Raw genomic sequence first — 11074 nt, forward strand, 5'->3', positions numbered from 1 at the left:
TTAGTCCGGTGACAGTCCGCCTTAAACTCCATGCTGCGTACAGAAGAATTCATCCCGTGTTCCATGTTTCCAAATTGAAGCCCGTATTTTATTCACCCATTAATCCGCCAGCCCTGGTTCCCCCACCGCCGCGACTCGTAGATGGGGAACCCACTTCTTCGGTAAATCGAATTCTGGACTCAAGACGGAGGGAACGCGGATTTCAGTATCTGGTGGACTGGGAGGGTTACGGTCCGGAGGAGAGAAGTTGGGTTCCTGCTAGGGACATTCTGGATCACTACCTTATTGATGATTACTATCAACAGGTAGGTTCCTCTGGGAGCTCCAGGAGGTGCTCCTAGAGGGAGGGGTACTGTCACGGTTGAGGAATTCATTGACGATCCCTTGCACTGTGTGTGTGTGTGTGTGGGCGTGGTCGCTGATGATCCTCCGGGAAATCAGCGACAGGTGTTGTGCATTACCACTGTCTATTTATACTCACCTCATGCGTCTTGTGTTTGTCAGATCGTTGTTGTATGGATGTACCTGTTGTGTTCCTGTCTCTTCGGCTCCTCGTGTCTCCTGGGTTGTCTCCGGCTGGAAGTTTGCCGTTGCAGTGTTGTCTTCACTATTCACCAACACTGGATTCACCACTTCACGTCTGACCATTGGATCGAGTTGTCCATGCAAGCCTGCGCTGCCTAGTCATCGTCATCGGAGATACCATCACATTCGGAAGTACCGGTGCACTGCATGTCTGAGAACTGTGTCTGCTTCCCTGTTTGTCACCCTGAGACTGGTGCTATTCATCCCAAAATAAAGGATCTGTTTGACTTGCTATTGTTTCCTCTATCCTTACGTCACATTTTATTCCAAGATAGCATGGAATAGATTATATAATATGCTGTTATAACAGCATATTATATAATCTATTCCATGCTGTCTTGAAATTAATTTATTACTTAATAATCTTAGTTAATTTATACAGTAATTAATCTTACTGCACAAATACCACATCTAAATGAAAATACACCATTACAAATTTAACTTCTGTATTCAAAATCTTCAAAGTTTGAAAGCATTAACTGTAACATTACCAACATTTTAAAAAGTAAAAGCACAACATATTTCTTAAAATTAGCTACTGCATGTGGCATTTTACAGCTAAAATGTTGAAGTTTAGCTGTTTTAACTACTGTAATCATTAAAAATGTAGCAACCTGAATATCACTTCCCTAACATCATCCCTAGCAAGTAACTCTCTTTCTCCTCTCATGTTCCATACTTACTTGCCCTGGATCTGCCTGTGGAACCAGCTCATCTTTCTGTTGCTCATCATCATCACTGGTGGCATGTTGCTGCATATCTGTCTGGCTCACTTCTTCACTGCTGCTAATATTTAACTGCGAGGTGGTGCTGCTGCTGGCTGTGCTGCTAAATATTTCAGTTAGTTTGCGACATTTAGCGGCTTCAGTATCTAAATTCAGCATTTTTTCTCTCTCGCCTTCTCAGCCCCACCCTTTTCTTTCAGTTTTTTTTACCTGCGGGCGCATTATGCATATTGTTTCTTTGTTTCTATGCTTCTTCTATCTAACGTCTTTGCTGTTGGTTTCTTCCTACTCTTCCACTTCTTCTTCTCCTTACTTGGCAGCCACAGCCAGTGCAGCTGGCATCTAACTTAAAGGTGCACTGCTGCCACCTATAGTACTGGAGTGTGAAACAGATTAGTGGGGGGGGGGGGGGGGGACAGATGACTGCCTGCGTGGCAGGTGGTGGGGCCGGCCCGCCGTCCGTCCTGGAGTACCGGCCATTCTGTGATTCTCCAGATCACACAGATGGCCAGTCCGGCCCTGGGCTCAGGAACACAACATCCCTCTGGCGGACCTAAGGGGTAACACCACCGTCTTTGACCTGGATGGTAGTGTACTGTCTACGGTTCACTGTGTCACCAGCCCGGTGAATCTCAGGGAACCACCGAGAGACTATCTCTTTTCTCATTTTTCAGTCCCCCAATACCCCCATTGTGTTAGGACATCCCTGGCTAGTCCAACACAATCCTCATGTTGACTGGGTCAAGGGAACCATTTTGTCTTGGAGTCTTTCCTGTCATGTTAATTGTTTAATGTCTGCTATCCCTGTGCCCTCTTTTGCTTCTGTTTTTCAGGAGGAGCCTGGTGATCTGACTGGAGTCCTGGAGGAGTACCACGTTTTGCGGTCATTCCCGGATTTTCCCTACCGCCTCACTGTCCATATGATTGTAGCATTGATCTCCTTCCTGGCTCTACACCACCCCGCGGTAGATTGTATTCTCTCTCGGCGCCCGAACGAGAGGCTTTAGAGAGATACCTCTCTGAATCTCTTAACGCTGGGATTATTGTCCCCTCCTCCTCGCCTGCCGGTGCAGGATTTTTCTTTGTGAAGAAGAAGGACGGTTCGTTGCGTCCTTGCATCGATTATCGAGGGTTGAACGACATAATGATCAAGAACCGCTATCCCTTGCCCCTTATGTCGTCAGCTTTTGAGATCTTGCAGGGCGCAAAGATCTTCACAAAGTTAGACTTGCGTAACGCATACCATCTCGTCCGCATTAAGCAGGGGGACGAATGGAAGACTGCGTTTAACACCCCTATGGGTCATTTTGAATATCGCGTTCTTCCTTTCGGGTTGTTCAACGCTCCCGCTGTATTTCAGGCATTGGTCAATGACGTCTTGCGGGACATGTTAAATGTCTTTGTATTCGTGTATCTGGACGCCATCCTCATTTTTTCACCCTCACTCGAAGTACATGTTCAACACGTCCGCCGGGTTCTACAGCGATTACTCGAGAACCGTCTTTTTGTTAAGTCTGAGAAACGTGTTTTCCACTCTCGATCGGTGGTCTCTGCTGAGGGTATCGGCATGGATCCCAAAAAGGTGCGGGCAGTTCACGATTGGCCCGTTCCTGAATCCCGAGTTGCGCTCCAGCGTTTTTTAGGTTTCGCTAATTTTTACAGATGATTCATACATAACTTAAGTCAAGTTGCTGCTCCTCTATCAGCCCTTACCTCGACTAAATCTCAATTTGTTTGGTCTGAGGTGGCGCAAGAGGCTTATGATCGACTCAAGAGGTTATTCACCTCTGCGCCCATTTTGGTCACACCGGACCCTGAAAGACAATTTATAGTCGAGGTCGACGCTTTCGACGTGGGAGTTGGGGCTATTCTATCGCAACGTTCTTCCCTAGATGACAAGGTTCATCCGTGCGCCTTTTTTTTCCCATCGTCTTTCACAAGCTGAGCACAATTATGATGTTGGTCATCGGGAGCTTTTGGCGATTCGGCTAGCTTTGGGGAGTGGATGTTCCATTTATCGTTTGGACTGACCACCGTAACCTTGAGTACATCCGTTCCGCCAAGAGACTTAACGCTCGTCAGGCCCGCTGGGCATTATTTTTTGGTCGTTTTAATTTTTGATCTCTTTTAGGCCAGGTTCTAAGAACCTTAAGGCTGATGCCCTCTCACGGCAGTTCGGCTCCACAGAGGAGGCTTCGACCGGGGAGGCTATTATACCCCAACACTGCATGGTCGGAGCTGCCATCTGGGGAGTGGAACAGACGGTGAAGAGAGCTCTTTCACTCGTTGACAGACCCCCTCGTGCCCCGACAGGAACGTTGTTTGCTCCCGAGACAGCGCGCTCATCCGTTCTCCAGTGGGGGCACGCCTCTAAATTAGTCGCTCATCCCGGTGTAAGGGGTACTTTAGCTGCGATTCGTCGGAGATTTTGGTGGCCCACAAGAGAACGTGACATACACCAGTTCGTAGCTTCTTGTCCTGTCTGTGCTCAGACTAAGTCCACTTCCCATTCCGTCACGTCCCTGGTCGCACATAGCTTTAGATTTCGTTACCGGTCTTCCGTCATCCGCCGGGAACACGGTTATTCTTACTGTGGTCGTTTTTCTAAGGAGAGACTGCCCAGATAATGGTAGATCACATATTCAAGATTCACGGTCTACCTTTGGACATTGTGTCGGACAGAGGGCCTCAATTCGCCTCTCTGTTCTGGAGGGAATTCTGCTGACTGATTGGGGCATCTCCCAGCCTGTTGTCAGGATTCCATCCTCAGACCAACGGGCAAGCCGAACGGACCAATCAGATTCTCGGACGTATGGTGCGCAGCTTGACTTCTCAGAGCCCTGCTTCCTGGTGCGATCAGCTGTCCTGGGCCGAATATGCCCATAATTCTCTATCCTCGTCTGCCACTGGGTTATCCCCATTTGAGAGCTGCCTCGGTTCCCAACCTCCGCTCTTTACTTCCCAGGAGTCTGAGACTTCCGTGCCATCCGTACAGGCTTTTATTCTAAGGTGTAAGCGAACTTGGAGGAGGGTGAAATCTGCGTTATGTCGTAAAAGAGCGCACAATTGTAAAGCGGCTAATCGCCATCGGGTTAAAGCCCCTCGTTATGTTTGTGGGCAGAAGGTGTGGCTTTCCACCTGGAATCTGCCTATTCACGAGTGCGCACACATTTTCTCGTTTGCATTCTGTCTTCACCTGTTGATCATCACAATCAGCGCTTTCGCTGCTTTGCACTTACACCGGTGTCTTGTCTTGTCTGATTACTCTGTCTACTTCTGGTGTTTGTTCTCTCTGTCCTGTGTCGGATTATTGTGTGAGCTACACTCTCGAATGCATGTCAACTTTAATCTTGTCTTGTCCTGTCTTGTGTAGCAGTGTTCGCCTTAGTGTGCCCTGTCTCCTGTTACCAGCTGTGATGTGCCTCACCTAGAGTATTCTCTGCTCAAGCTGCTCTCCACATGTGCAAGTCCTGAGAGCGAAGTATTTTTTCTGTTCGGCGCTGCCTCTCCCGGCAAAGTATCTACTGTCAAGCTGATTAAGGAGAGTGTTTTTGTGTTCTTATTCCGTGCCATCTACCTTCAGCTGTTTTTTAAGGAATAAAAGACTTTGATTTGAGCTATCTTTGCTTCTGGATCTTCTGCTTCAGCACCTGACAGTTAAATCATCTAAACCAACATGTATGTTAGACCCTATTCCATCTAAGCTCCTAAAAGAGGTGCTTCCAGAAGTCATAGATCCTCTTCTGACTATTATTAATTCATCATTGTCATTAGGATATGTCCCCAAAACCTTCAAACTAGCTGTTATTAAGCCTCTCATCAAAAAACACAACTAGACCCCAAAGAACAAGTTAATTACAGACCGATCTCGAATCTCCCTTTTCTGTCCAAGATACTAGAAAAGGTAGTATCCTTACAATTATATTCCTTCTTAGAGAAAAATGGTATCTGTGAGGATTTCCAGTCAGGATTAAGACTGTATCATAGTACTGAGACTGCTCTCCTTAGAGTTACAAATGACCTGCTCTTATCATCTGATCATGGTTGTATATCTCTATTAGTGCTATTGGATCTTAGCACTGGGTTTGACACTATTGACCACAACATGCTTTTGCGTAAACTAGAAAACTTTGTTGGAAGTGCATTAGCATGATTTAAATTGTACTTATATGACTGCCATCAGTACGTAGCAGTGAATGAAGAGGTATCATATCGATCACAAGTGCAGTATGGAGTACCTCAAAGCTCAGTACTAGGGCCGTTACTCTTCACGCTTTACATGTTACCTTTGGGAGATATCATCAGGAAACACAGTGTTAGCTTTCACTGTTATGCTGATGATCCTCAGCTCTATATTTCTTCGTGGCCCAGCGAAACATACCAATTTCAAAACGGAATGCATAGTCGATATAAAAAACTGGATGAAGAGTAATTTCTTACTATTAATTCTGAAAAAAACAGAGGTGTTAATTATAGGACCTAAAATCTCTGCATGTAATAACCTAGAACTATGCCTAAGACTTGATGGGTGCTATGTCAATTCTTCGTCATCAGTTAGGAACCTAGGTGTGCTATTTGATAGCAATCTTAACTTAGAAAGCCACATTTCTAGCTTTTGTAAAACTGCATTTTTCCATCTCAAAAATATATCTAAATTACGACCTATGCTCTCAGTGTATAACGTAAATGTTAATCCATGCATTTATGACCTCAAGGTTAGATTATTGTAATGCTTTATTGGGTTGTTGTTCTGCACGCTTAATAAACAAACTCTAGCTGGTCTAAAATGCAGCAGCTAGAGTTCTTACTAGAACCAGGAAGTATGATCATATTAGCCCGGTTCTGTCAACACTGCACTGGCTCCCTATCAGACATTGTATAGATTTTAAATTCTTGCTTATTACTTATAAAGCCCTGAATGGTTTAGCACCTAAGTATTTTAATGAGCTCTTGTTACATTATAGTCCTCCACGTCCGCTGCGTTCTCAAAACTCTGGCAATTTGATAATACCTAGAATATCAAAGTCAACTGCGGGCGGCAGATCCTTTTCCTATTTAGCGCCCAAACTCTGGAATAACCTACCTAACATTGTTTGGGAGGCAGACACACTCTTGCAGTTTAAATCTAGATTAAAGTACTATCTCTTTAACCTGGCTCATACATAACACACTAATACACTTCTAATATTCAAAATCCGTTAAAGGATTTTTAGGCTGCATTAATTAGGTAAACCGGAACCAGGAACACTTCCCATAACACCTGATGTACTTGCTACATCATTAGAAGAATGGCATCTACGCTAATATTAGTCTGTTTCTCTCTTATTCCGAGGTCACCGTAGCCACCAGATCCAGTCTGTATCCAGATCAGATGGTCACTGCAGTCACCCGGATCCAGTACATATCCAGACCAGATGGTGGATCAGCACCTAGATAGAACCTCTATAGCCCTTAAAGACAGCGGAGACCAGGACAACTAGAGCCCCAGAGACAGATCCCCTGTAAAGACCTTGTCTCAGACGACCACCGGGACAAGACCACAAGAAACAGATGATTCTTCTGCACAATGTGTCTTTGCTGCAGCCTGGAATTGAACTGCTGGTTTCGTCTGGTCAGAGGAGAACTGGCCCCCCCAACTGAGCCTGGTTTCTCCCAAGGTTTTTTTCTCCATTCTGTCACCGATGGAGTTTTGGTACACTGCCGCCTCTGGCTTGCTTAGTTGGGAATGATTCATTTACAGCGATATCGTTGACTTGATTGAACAGATACTATTTAAACTGAACGTTTTATTTTTGGGTGAACTATCCCTTTAACCTGTTAACCTGCACCTAGTCACCGGTGTCCTCAACTCCCCTTGTTTGCACGTGTCAATATTTATGAATAGATTAAATGAAACGGGACAAATTTAATCTTGACAAACTATATATAACAACAAAAATCTAAGCCTCAAGCATCGATGAAAGATCGCTGTTTTCAATGGAAAGCTTATAAAGAATGTATTTGCTAAATTTGTGTAAGCAGTACACATCAAAACATTAAGAATGAAAATGCAGTACATACCAGATTCGTCGTAATAACGAGTCATAAACACATAAACAGCTGTAAATCCCGGTTTAGTTAGAAGCGTAAGGTTCCACTGAATGACATCTCATGGAGCACGTTTAGTCCAATGAATCAATAACGTAATATGGATGATAATTCCTTTGTTTACGTTTCAGTTCATCAGGGACAGAATTGTTTGTGTCTGTTATGGAATTTCTCACGCTCAGAAACTGCGTCTTGGTAGTAAAAAAACGGCATGGTTTTGTAGCGTACAGTCACAAACATAATGAGACGTTCCATTAAAAAAAAAAAAGTGAAAGATAGGCAGAAATTGTTTATTTGAATTCTGGCTCTCTCTCATGACGGCTCGTGACGCGCGCTCTGACGCACCTGTCATCTGATGGAGGCGGAACTTAGCGATCACCTTTTTCTTTATTTTTTTAATTTTCAACATTTTTTATATATGTGTGTGTGTGTTTGTGTGTGTTTTATGTTGAATGTGCCTGTATCTGCATGATTACCATCTGTTTGAGTGCAAATCAGCTCGCTATTACTGTGTAATCACAGCTATCGACAGCAAGGGTTCAGCTGGCAGCAGGAAGTGGCTGCCATTGACAGCCGGAAGGCAGTTACTGGCAGCCGGCAGGTAGGCGGGACCTGCCACTCGGTGGCAGCCAATCAGTATCGACCAACGTGGACGCAACCAATCACATATAACTACGACAGCAGCCAAATACTTCAGTAATGTCGGCGATTGACCGAGCGGTAAGTTCGGAAATTGGTGATCGGAGTAATTAATCTTTTTTGCATTGTAAGTTTGATTTTTTAATTGTTATCTTAGTGAACGACAGTGTAACTTTGCCTACTTTAGTTTAATTGTTCAGTGTAATCTAATTAGTGGTAGAAACGTAGTTTGTGTACAATGTTACATCATGTATAATTGATGCTGTTAGTATGTTAGGAGGCTACCATTAACTTAAAATATTACGTTTAACGTACCATTAAATATTAAAGTATGTTAACGTGTTAACAGAGTCTATTGAATAATAAAAAACAAATGTTGTTTGACTGGAATTATAGAAGATACACATGCAACACTAACCATATATTTCTGTGAGTTTAGTCTTTCAGGAGATTGTCTGATATCCATGAACTCATTGATTCTTCTTTTAAGAACTGTATCTATGTTCAGGTTTACATACTGTATAATTCTGTTCCATCAGTGAAACAGATCAACTCTTATGTAACCTAAAAAAAAGTCAAAGCATGTGAATGCAAAACACTTGGTTGTCTTATTTATTATTATTTATTTTAATCTATACAAAATATAATGGAACTGTTCATCATTATTATAACTTTTAGCTCTGGTTTCACAGACAGGGTTTGGATTAGGCCGTAGTTAAATTAGAACATTGAAGTAGCTTTTATAAGCATGCCTTAAAAAAAAAAAAAACTGACATATTTTTGGTTTGTTTATAATACCCAGTAGTTGCCAGATGCTGTCCTGTCGGACATTATTCTTCACGTGGTCCTGGAGGAGGGTGATGCTGCATTATTAAATCTGTCTCTGGTTTTGGCTTGACAGTATGTTTTTTTTTAAGAGAGAAACAGACATCTGTTTCTCTCTTATTCCGAGGTCACTGTAGCCACCAGATCCAGTCTGTATCCAGCCCAGATGGTGGATCAGCACCTAGAAAGGACCTCTACAGCCCTGAAAGACAGCGGAGACCAGGACAACTAGAGCCCCAGAGACAGATCCCCTGTAAAGACCTTGTCTCAGACGACCACCGGGACAAGACCACAGGAAACAGATGATTCTTCTTCACAATCTGACTTTGCTATTTTCCTATTTAATACAGTTGCTCTGACACAATCTGTTTTATTAAATGCACTATATAAATAAAGGAGACTTGACTATGTTGAAAGATGAAAACAAGGAGAGATGCACACCCATCCAGGGTTTTGCGGTGATTGGTGCAAGATGCTGGAGGAGGTACTCTGTATAACTCATCAGTTCTGATCTGAGAGTCTTGTAAATACTTCAGGATTGTTGTTAGTGATTCTGATTGATATTTCCGTCTGCTTGCTTATTGGATGTATTTTATACTGTTTACATTGTATAGCACTGACTTTGACAACATACCAAGACTGTTACAAATTTAACAGCTACGTTATATCATTTCTTGAAATACTACAAATGTAAAAAAAAAATATAACAGCAAATATGATTTTAAATAAAGGTTATTGATGAGACCTCTCTCTTTTTGATCATTTAGGCAGGTGTGTGTATAAAGCCTTTATAATAAATATACAACATACACCTAGTAAGTGCCTCTCATATATATATATATATATATATAAATGTGTTTAAAAGCATAAACATCAATAATATATATATATATATATATATAAATGTGTTTGTGTGCATATATTTCATTATTTCGTACAAACATTGATGTACACGCATGCATTCATACATAAACATTCAGCAGGAAATTAACGTTAAGCCAAATATATTTTTTCTTTGTTTATATTTGAAAAACATTTTCAATCAAATAATATACAATACTGACCTTTATACGTATTTAAATAAGTATCAAAAATAGTTATACATTTATATAATTATTTATTTGTCTTGCTGCCGCTGACTGCCCCCTCCGATTTCCCCCCCTCCAGCTGCTGTCCGGTTTTAGTGGCAGCAACTTCCTGCTGCCAGTGGCGGCCACTTCCTGCTGACTCTCGCTATCGATGTGAATGCCATCTATATGAATAGAGTGTGATTTATTGACTTTATGGGGCATTTATATGATTACAATCTCTATAACTGGCTATCAGCACATCAGCACGTATTTTCATTGTAATTCATTGTAAATGCTGCATTACTAGCAATCTCAGGATGTTCTGTAATTGGTATACAAAGTTAAATCTTTTTTATTTTTCTTACTCAAATTATTCTTATTGTATTTTTCTAGTGCTCAAATAAATCACTTATATGATGTCTAAGTTTCAGTCTAGTGTTTTATAATTGAAAAATGACTAAATTAGTTTGTAAAACCCTTCAATACAGTTGGTAAATATTTTTTATTTTTATTTATTTATTTATGTTTTGGTGGGGGGGGGGGGGGTCTAGACATAGTCTCAGAAAAATGGTTGCAGGAATCTCATTTTTCATGGTATCTCCTTCAGATTTAAAATAGAAATTCATGAGACATTTGACTTTCAACCCATTACTTTTCTAGAATCCTCCAGGACTGATTTCATGTATTTTTATCAAATAAAAAAAAAATTCAGTGTGGTAAAAAAAATTTCAAGGCACTTCAGTGTCTATAACTTTTAATATTTTTGAGCATTATCAACTCTGGTTGATAAAAAGTACAGCACAAAGGGTCTTCTTTCCAAAGACACCAAAATTATGTGTGTAACACACTGAAGTAAGGAACTGTTGCAATTTTAAGTTAGGTAGGGCACTTACAGCCATAATTCCCAAAACTCCTCTCTCCAGAAAACAGTCTAAGGCAAAGAAATTCAGTGACTCTTAAATGAGTCAATCACCTGACCTTTTAGTATATTATGTGAGGTAGAACTCAGGAATATATATATATATATATATATATATATATATATATATATATATATATATATATATATATATATATATATTAGTAGGTTACTCTTTGTACTGATTCTAAGTTTTTTTCTTGTAAGTCTCCTCCTCCATCACT

Source organism: Cyprinus carpio, chromosome B21 (genome assembly GCF_018340385.1).
Source record: "Cyprinus carpio isolate SPL01 chromosome B21, ASM1834038v1, whole genome shotgun sequence".
Lineage (NCBI taxonomy): Eukaryota > Metazoa > Chordata > Actinopteri > Cypriniformes > Cyprinidae > Cyprinus > Cyprinus carpio.